The 10,677-nt window shown below is 40.1% G+C and overlaps 1 pseudogene; it reads left to right on the top strand.

Moving 5' to 3' along the window:
• The first annotated feature begins 611 nt into the window (after window positions 1-611).
• LOC131903924 (vomeronasal type-1 receptor 4-like) lies at window positions 612-2,851 on the top strand (annotated as a pseudogene).
• The last annotated feature ends 7,826 nt before the right edge of the window (window positions 2,852-10,677 follow it).

Genomic DNA, 10,677 nt, shown 5'->3' with positions numbered 1-10,677 from the left:
CCTTATCTATATAACTGGAGCCAGAGCAGAGGCTTCTACACAGACTGTGGATATTGACTACATTGTGTACACTATCTTCAAAACTAGGGATTATACATTGTAGCTGGAGAGTTTTTTTCTCCGTGTCCCACCAAGCCCCAACAGTCCGACAGCCCACTCATAAAATAAACACATAAATGCTTATATTATTTAAACTGTTTGACCTAATGGCTCAGGCTGCTAGCTATCTAGTTCTTATATCTTAAATTAATCCATTTCTATAAATCTATAACTTGCCACATGGCTCGTGGCTTACCGGCATCTTTACATGCGTCTTGTCATGGCAGTGGCTGGCAGTGTCTCCCTCCGCCTTCCTGTTTTGTCAATTCTCCTCTCTGTTAGTCCCACCTATACTTCCTGCCTGGCTACCGGCCAATCAGTGTTTTGTTTATTGACCAATCAGAGCAACGCATTTGACATACAGACCATCTCACAGCAATACATTATATGCATATATATATATATATTGCTCTCCTAGCTTATAATGCTGCTTTCTAATTCTGTGTCTTAAAAAATCAAGGCATTCTGCATTAGTCTTATTATGGATATAGAATGCAGGATATAATGTAGTGCTTGCATCCCATGCCTCATCTTTCCATGCCACAATCCTGATACCAGAAGATTTGACCTCATGGAAGCCAGGGACATAGTTATAGCAGTGACCATTTTAACACAGACTGTGGCTGTAGTCCTGGGAAACTCCTTTACAGTCAACAACTACCTGCTGCTTAACCTCTCTGGGATCAGATTAAGGTTCACAGACTGGATCCTGCAGCACTTGATTAGCCAACTTCTTAACTCTCCTGTGTGAAGGACTACTGCAGACAATGGCAGCTTTTGGTTGAAAGACTTTCTCAATGATTTTGGGTGTAAACTAATCTATCTTCACAGAGTAGGGAAGAGTGTGTCCATCAGCAGCACCTGCTTCTTGAGTGTCTTCCAGGCCATCACCCTCAGCCCAAAAGTCTCCAGGTGGACATAGCTTAAAGTCAAGTCTCCCAGTTACATTGCTTCTGGCATATACATAAATTGGATCCTGGCCCTCACATTAAATGCTGATTATATTTTGTATATGACTGCAAGATTGAATCGTAGGAATATGATAACTAACAAAGGCTTTTAAGGACCAGCCTTAATGTCTTCTTTCAGGGTTCAAGAAAGACACTACAACAAGTGAGGAAAAACTAGTATCTGAGGGTGGAAATGAATCTGCTCACATGGTGTTCTTTCTGTGCATGTCTCTTTATTGTTCCATTGTTCTTCTTCTGTTACTGTAAGGATTGCAGCTTATGTAAACTCACAATCAGCAATTCTTTGGCAAGGCATGGTACAAGCCTTGAATTTCTCAGGTTTATAGAAAACTAATAAGAGTTTACACTGGTCAATAACTGTCAGCTTTCTTTTATGGTAAAGTGGGAGTGCTTAATGGAAGTTCCCTGATAAGATCAACTAAAGATTAAATCAACAAGGGAATCTAAGAGGGGAATTCCTGTGTGTGGCCAGGTAATAAGCTAAAAGTCTAAAATCAGTAAAAGTAAAAACTGGTTTTCTCTGTGTGCTGTTTCTATCAATATGGTTTCACTTGCTGCTTTCCTGGCAGCAAGAGTGACTGTCTAGTAACTAGGCAACCTACAAAAACAACAGGGGAAAATGTGCAGCATTTGGTCCATATCTAGCACTTTCAGTAAATGTCATCTGGCTTTAAAGAAGCTTTCAGATCTAAAAGATTACACCTTTTGCCTAGGTGGTTAGAACAAAGGAAGCATCTAACCCTACTTTGTACAAGAAACAGAGCCTTGACCTCTCAGCCACTCTGGTCTTCTGTAGAATAATAAATCTCAGCAGTTTTGTGGGAAGATTATTCCTCCAGGATAGAACAAATGGTTGATTACTTTCCCTTTTATCACAAACAGTAAATCTCTAAGCTAAAATTTCATGTTAATAAACCAAAGTGAAAGTAAGTGCAAGGAGTATTGGGAGATTAGTTTCAGTCAGTGCTTCTTTTATCTTCTGGCAGGGTGAAAACAGTACACACTTCTTTCCTCTCTATCCATAGGTGGTGAATCAACAAATTCAGTTAGGTTGTAATTTTGTGTCCTTGGGTGTCTGTGAATTTCTCAAGTGAAATTATTTTGCCTGGACACAGACACTGCTAGAGTATGTCATCCAACATACCACTGTATAGGAAAATTGTGCTCAATAAATGATCAAACTCCACTAAACTGTGAGAATAAATCCCAAAATTGTAACAGATGTGAGAATCTACAGCTTCTACAGCAAGAGCAGCTACCCATCAAAATGGTAGTAATTCCAAAACACCTTGCATGGTGGGTTCCTCCAACAGAATTCATGTTTCTGGTGGGTTGTCCTTCTAATTAATAGCTGAAGTCTCACTGCATAATTCGGTGACATGCAGCAAACAAGTCTAAAACTGTTTGAATGCTGTTCTTCTGTTGACCATAACAAAGACTTTGACATTCTCTCTGCAGCATTACACTCAAATCCTGATTTTTTTTCATGTTGCTGATGCTTTGTTCCAGCGACTCCATAGTTTTCATCATCTGCAGACACAAGCAGAGATTGAAGCACATTCTTAGAAGCAATTTCTCCCTCAGGTCCTCCCCTGATTCCAGAGTTACAAAGACCATTCTGCTCTTGTTGAGTACCTTCGTCTGCTTTTACACCCTTTCTTGCCTCATAAAAATTAATGTGTCCCTTCTGTATAATCCAGGCTCTTTCCTGGAGAACATGGTTTCAGTACTCACTGCATGTTTCCCAACTCTTAAGTCCTTTTCTGCTGATCAGTCATTAATTCTATGAGTCTCCATTATGATTTGCCTGTGCGTGGAATAGATTATTCTAAACATATCAGTAACATCAATATTGTGTTTTGAATCATGTATATATTTTATTCAATAATGTATATATCTCAATCATGTCATAAAAGCAAATGGTGTGCATTCATGAACTAACATGTACACAAAAATTGTGAACATATTCTAAACTGTATATTTGCATATCCTGTATTGTTTTGTAACATAAAGAATATTAATTGGAGACTGCAACTGTTCCCTGAGACAGAAACTGCCAGCACCCGATTGGACTAAGAGAGCCTGCCGGTGCAAGATTGGTTTAAGAGCTGCTCCCTGAGACAAAGAGTCCATCAGCACTGATTAGAGCAAGAGCTCCCACTGGACCAAGAGTATCAATCAGACCAAGAGAGGCTTCCTCAGTCACAGACACCCCTTGCACCAATTGGTTAAAGAGATGGGTAGACACCAGTGTAAAAGTATAGCCAACAACATAAAAACCAATATGGCTCCATCAGAAGCCACATCAGCAAGACCTGAGCATCCCAACACAGAAGAAACAGAAGAAATCAACCTTAAAAATGACCTTAAGAAGATAATAGAGTTTTTTCTTTTTTTCTTTTTTGTTTTTTTTTTAATTGAGAGATTTTCTATTCATTTTACATATCAGCCACAGATTCCCCTATCCTCCCTCCTCCCAGTCCCCAGCCATCCTCCCTCCATCCCATCCCCCATTCCCACCTCCTCCAAGTCAAGGTCTCCCCTGAGGAGTCAGCAGAGCCTGGTACATTCAGTTGAGGCAGGTCCAAGCCCCTCCTCCCTGCACCAAGGCTGAGCAAAGTGTCTCAGCATAGACACTAGGTTTCAAAAAAGCCAGCTCATGCACCAAGGACAGGTCCTGGTCTCACTGCCTGGGGGCCTCCTAAACGGAGATCAGTTCTCTGATTCTTTTTTTAAATTTTATTTTATTTTTCTTTATTAAGAAATTTTCTACTCACTCCTCATGCTATCCGCAGACCTCCTTGTAGTGGGTAGCCATTCCAGCTTTGATCTGGAAGTTCCAACCCCCATTGAGACTTCGGCAACAGTCATGCCTACAAGGCGGGGCCAAGGGAGGTGCCTGGAGACCTGAGATCTGGATGGGCGGTTCGAGGACCTTGGATGGTGAAGGTGGGCCAAGCACAGCTCCAGAGAACACCGCTGGACTGCGATACACCTTCCCCAGACCCCGCGACCTACCGATCCCTTAACTTGTAAGTTATGCCATTAAATAAATCTCCTTTTAACTATGTGGAGTGGCCATAATAATTATACCAACATCTGGCGCCCAACGTTTGTGTTACGAATTCACGAAAAAGCCTCTTGCCTTTGGACTTGTGGGCCCCAGCTCTAGCCCGAGCTACACTCAGCCGGTTGTGGTGGCATGCCAGTAGGATTTACTGAAGGAAGCAGAGGTAGGAGGATCCCGAGTTTGAGGCCAGCCTAGGAGGCTTGGGAGAAGCTTCAGCCCAGACCGAGCCACAAACAGCAGTGGGACCATGGAGGCAGTGGCTACTGCTCCACATTTCCAGCTCCTTCTCATCGTGTTGGTGACTGTGGTGATGCTGCTACCTGGGACAAAGAGTTTACTGCTGCTGGTTCAGAGAAGAATTGCCAGGACCATCGTGTTACAAGAAAGTTTCGGCAAAGGTCAGTTTGGAAAAGTTTGGCAAGACAAATGGTGGGGAGAAATTGCTGTGAACAGTTTCTGTTCTAGGGAAGAATGTTCATGGTTCCGAGAGACAGACATTTATCAGACTGTGATTACTCCAAACCACAGAGGAGGCAAAAAAAAAAAAAAAAGTCTGCAGGGAACCATGACCATGCCTAACAGTGACTTTGAAATCTTCAAAAAGAAGACACAATGATGATTCCACATGGACTATGGTAAAGCCATTAAGCCAATTAACACCATGGAAAAATTGACTTTGGACTACAAACTGGTCAGGACAATTTCGAGATGACTAGCTGAGATGATCCAGCCTGACAGACTACTCGTACAAGGACTTGTGACAAGCCCTGAACTTTCCTATTATACAGAGACTGGACAAATAATATAGGACTTGACAATTAACCCAAAAATTTTCTTTTCAGGATCCCCCAAAGATGGAAGTAATTTTAAGGAAATGACACCCACATTCCCAAGAGGTGGGATGGGAGGTTTTTGGTTGTTTAATGAGTTATAGATATTGCCATTGTTTATGATGGTTGTTTACAAGTTGTTAATTGTTAATGGTCATGAAAATAGCTGAACATGGAGATTAGATTCAGAGGTTTTGTTTAAAAAAGAAAAAAGAGAAAAGAATATAGTTATGAGATAGATCATTGAATCTATTCTGAGAAAAATGATAAAGAATAATAGGATAAATGGGTAGATCACTGAATCTAAACTGAAAAGAAAAAAAGGAAGATATAAAAAGGACAAAAGGTAGATTACTGAATCTATTATGAAAAGAAAATACTTTTAAAAAGGAATTACTTGTTTTAAATAAGATAAGTAATGAAATTGTTTAGTCTGAATTTGTCAAATGTTACTGGACTGGACATTGTTAATATATATAATGGAGTTTTTTGCCTGAATCTGTCAAATGTTAATGGACTAGACATCATTTATGTAATCTTGACTTATTGGACATATTTTTTCTTGTATTAGTTATAAGCTTTTTTAAATTTTAGACAAAAAGAGAGGAAATGTGGTGATATTGTGTTCCCCAAAATATTGTGTACCTTAATAAACTTATCTGGGGTCAGAGAACAGAAAAGCCACAAGATACGTAGGCTAGAAAATGTTAGCAAATGCCTTTAATCCTAGCATTCCAGAGACAGAAATCCCTCTGGATCTCTGTGAGTTCAAGGCTGCATTGGAAACAGCCAGGCATGGTGACTCATGCCTTTAATCCCAGAAAGCAGCCTTTAATCCCAGGGAGTGGTGGTAGAAAGCCGAAAGGTTTATAAGGAGTGAGGACCAGAAACTAGAAGCATTTGCCTGGTTAAGCATTTGGCTGGTTAAGCATTCAGGCTTCTAGCAGCAGTTCAGCTGAGAGTCATTGGGATGAGGACACAGAGGCTTCCAGTCTGAGGAAACAGGATCAGCTGAGGAACTGGCAAGGTGAGATAGCTGTGTCTTGTTCTGTCTCTCTGATCTACCAGCATTGACCCCAATAACTGGCCTCGGGTTTGATTTGATTAATAAGACTCTCTAAGATTCCTGCTACACCTCCTCCCTCCTCCCACCCCCAGCCCTCTTTCCCAAGTCACCCCACATCCCCACATCCCCCAAATTGAGGTCTCCCATGGAGAGTCAGCAGAGCCCAGATCACTGAGCCTAGGCAGGTCCAAGCCCCTTCCCACTGCACCAAGGCTGTGCATGGTGTCACACCACAGGCACCAGATTCGCAGAAGCCTGCCCAAGCACTAGGGACAGATCCCGATCCCCCTGCCTGGGTGCCCCCACACAGTTTGAGCCAAACAACCATCTTCCATGTACAGAGGGCCTAGTCCAGTCCCATGGGGGCTCCACAGCCACCAGTCCACAGTTCATGGGCTTCCACTAGTGTGGTCTGTCATCTCTGCACATACTCCCATCATGGTCTCGATGTCCCTCGCCTGCAGTGTCTCTCCTCTCTCTCATCAATTGGATTCCCAGAACTCAGCCTGGTGCCTTGTGTGGATCTCTGTATCTGCCTCCATCTGTCACTGGACAAAGGCTCTATGATGACAGCTAGGTTATTTGCTAGGCTGGTCGCCAGAGTAGACCAGTCCAGGCACCCTCTGGACCACAGCCAGTAGACCAAGGTGGGATCAACCTTGTGGATTCCTGAGAGCCTCTCCAGCACCCTGCCTCTTCCTATTTCCATGATGGTAGATGATAAGAGTTCTTTAAAGAGGAAATGAAAAATTTCCTTAAAAAAGTTGAGGGAAAATCAAACAGAAAAATGGGAAGAAATCAGTAAATTCCTTAAAGAAAGCCAAGAGAAAGCAATTAAACAAGTGAGGGAAACAGTTCAAGATTTGAAAACTGAAATTGAGACAATAAAGACACAAACTGAGGGAATGCTGGAAGTGAAAAATTTGAGTAAATGAACAGGAACTACAGATGCAAGCATAACCAACAGAATGCAAGAGATGGAAGAGCAGATCTCTGGCATTGAAGATATGGTACAGGAAATAGATTCATCAGTCAAAGAAAACACTAAAGCCAAAAAAGTCATGACCCAAAATGTCTAGGAAATTTGAGACACCATGAAGAGACCAAACCTAAGAATAATAGGGACAGAAGAAGGAGAAGACTACCAACTCAAAGGAAAGAGAATATATTCAACAAAATCATAGAAGAAAACTTTCCCAACCTAAAGAAGGAAATGCCTATAAAGATACAAGAAGGTTACAGAGCACCAAATAGACTGGATCCAAAAGAAGTCCCCATTGCCACATAATAATCAAATCACTAAACATACAGAATAAAGAAAAAAAATATTAAGAGTCACAAAGGAAAAAGAGTAAGTAACATATAAACGAAGACCCATAAGAATAACACCTGACTTCTCAATGGAGACTCTAAAAGCCAGCAGGTCCTGGACAGACGTTATACAGACACTAAGAGACCATGGATGCCAACCCAGACTATTATACCCAGCAAAACTCTCAATCAACATAGAGTAAACAAAATATTCCAAGATAAAACCACATTTAAACAATATCTTTCCACAAATCCAGCCCTACAGAAAGCACTAGAAAGAAAATTCCAACCTAAGGAAGTTAGATACAACCATGAAAACACAGGCAATAGATAGTCCCACACCAACAAATTCCAAAGGAGGGAAACATACAGCACTACCACCAAAAAATAACAGGAATTAATAATCACTAGTCATTAATATCCATTAATATCAATGGTCTCAATTCACCTGTAAAAAGACACAGGCTAACAGAATGGATATGAAAACAAGATCCATCCATCTGCTGCATACAAGAAACACACCTCAACTTCAAAGACAGACAATTACTCAGAATAAAAGGCTGGGAAAAGACTTTCCAATCAAATGGATTTAAGAAGCAAACTGGTGTAGCTATCCTAATATTTAATAAAATAGACTTCAAATTAAAATCAATCAAAAGAGATCCAGAAGGACATTACATATTTATCACAGGAAAAATCTGACAAGATGAAGTCTCAATTCTGAATATTTATGCCCTAAATACAAGAGCACCCACATTTGTAAAAGAAACATTACTAAAGCTTATACCACATATAAAACCCCATACACTAGTAGTAGGAGACTTCAACACCCCATTCTCACCAATGGACAGGTCTGCCAGACAGAAACTTAACAGAGAAATAAGGGAACTAACAGACATTATGACTCAAATGAACTTAATAGATATCTACAGAATATTCCACCCTAACACAAAAGAATATACCTTCTTTTCAGCACCCCATGGAATCTTCTCCAAAATCAACCACATACTTGGCCACAAAGGAAATCTCAACAGATATAAAAAAAATTGAAATAACCTCCTTTATTTTATCAGACCACCATGGCATAAAGTTAGATTTCAACAAAACCAAAAAATTACAGAAAGCCTACAATCTCATGGAAACTGAATAATGCCCAATTGAATCACCAATGGGTCAGGGAAGAAATAAAGAAAGAAGTTAAAGATTTCCTAGAATTCAATGAAAACGAATGTACAACATACCCAAACTTATGGGACACTATGAAAGCAGTGCTAAGAGGAAAGTTCATAGCAGTAAATGCCCACATAAAGAAGTTGGAGAAATCTCATACTAGTGACTTAAAAACACACCTGAAAGCTCTAGAACACGAAGAAGCAAACTCACCAAGGCAAACAGACACCAGGAATTAATCAAATTGAGGGCTAAAATCAAGAAACTAGGAAAAAAGAGAACAATACAAAGAATCAATGAAACAAAGAGTTGGTTCTTTGAGAAAATTAACAAGATAGACAAGCCCTTATCCAGACTAATGAAATGGTAGAGAAGGGAGAGAACATCCAAATTAACAAAATCAGAAACAAAAAGGGAGAAATAACAACAGACAATGAGGAAATCCAGAAAATAATCAGATCATACTTCAAAAACCTGTACTCCACAAAATTAAAAAATCTGAAAGAAATGGGCAATTTTCTGGATAGGTACCACATACCAGAGTTAAATTAAGACCAGATAAACTATTTAAATAGACCAATAACCCTTAAGGAAATAGAAATAGTTACAAAGTCTTCCAACCAAAAAAAAAATCCCAGGACCAGATAGTTTCAGTGCAGAATTCTATTCTACCAGATTTTCAAAGAAGAGCTAATTCCAATACTCTTCAAATTGTTCCACACAATAGAAACAGAAGGAACATTACCAAAATCTTTTTATGAGGCTACAGTTACCCTGATACCCAAACCACACAAAGATGCAACAAGGAAAGAGAATTACAGACCAATCTCCCGAATGAACATTGATGCAAAAATACTCAATAAGCCAGATGGTGGTGGCGCACTCCTTTAATCCCAGCACTTGGGAGGCAGAGACAGGTGGATCTCTGTGAGTTCAAGGCCAGCCCAGGCTACAGAGTGAGTTCCAGGAAAGGCGCAAAGCTACACAGAGAAACCCTGTCCCGAAAAACAAAAAAAACAAAAACAAAAACAAAACAAAAACAAAAACAACAAAAAAAAAAAAAGAAAAAAGAAGAAATACTCAATAAAATACTGGCTAACTGAATCCAGGAACACATCAAAACAATTATCCACCATGATCAAGTAGGCTTCATCCCAGGGATGCAAGTGTGGTTCAACATACAAAAATCTGTCAATATAATACACCATATAAACAAACTGAAAGAAAAAAAACCCACATGATCATCTCATTAGATGCTGAAAAGGCCTTTGACAAAATCCAACACCCCTTCATGGTAAAGTTTCTAGAGAGATCAGGAAAGAAGGGACATACCTAAACACAATAAATGCAATCTACAGCAAGCCAACAGCCAACATCAAATTAAATGGAGAGAAACTCAAAGTGATTCCACTGAAATCAGGAACAAGACAAGGCTGTCTGCTCTCCCCATACTTATTCAATATAGTACTTGAAGTTCTAGCCAGAGCAATAAGACAACATAAGGTGATCAAGGGGATATAAATTGGAAAGGAAGAAGTCAAGCTTTCACTATTTGCAGACAACATGATAGTATACATGAGTGACCCCAAAAATTTGACCAAGGAACTCCTACAGCTGATAAACACCTTCAGTAATCTGGCAGGATACAAGATTAACTCAAAAAAATCAGTAGCCCTCCTATATACAAATGACAAATGGGCTGAGAAAGAAATCAAAGAAACATCACTTTTTACAATAGCCACAAATGATAAAATACTTTGGGGTAACACTAACTAAGCAAGCGAAGGACCTGTATGACAAGAACTTTAAGTCTCAAAAGAAAGAAATTGAAGAAGATATCAGAAAATGGAAAGATCTCCCATGCTCATGGATAGGTAGAATTAAGGTAGTAAAAATGGCAATCTCACCAAAAGCAATGTACACATTCAGTGCAATCTCCATCAAAATCCAAGGTAACCCAGACTCAGAAGGACATAGTATGTACTCACTCATAAGTGGATACTAAATGTGAGGGAAGGGATGTCCAGACTGCACCCCACAGCTCCAGAGAGGCTAGCTAACATGGAAAGACCCTAGGAGGGACACATGGATGGCCCAGTGAAGGAGAAGTGGAGGAGATCTACATGAGTGGCCTGGGAGTGGGTGGTGGTGGTGGAGTGT

Source organism: Peromyscus eremicus, chromosome 1, assembly GCF_949786415.1.
Source record: "Peromyscus eremicus chromosome 1, PerEre_H2_v1, whole genome shotgun sequence".
NCBI classification, from domain to species: Eukaryota; Metazoa; Chordata; class Mammalia; order Rodentia; family Cricetidae; genus Peromyscus; species Peromyscus eremicus.
This window is presented reverse-complemented; position numbering and strand designations above follow the sequence as displayed.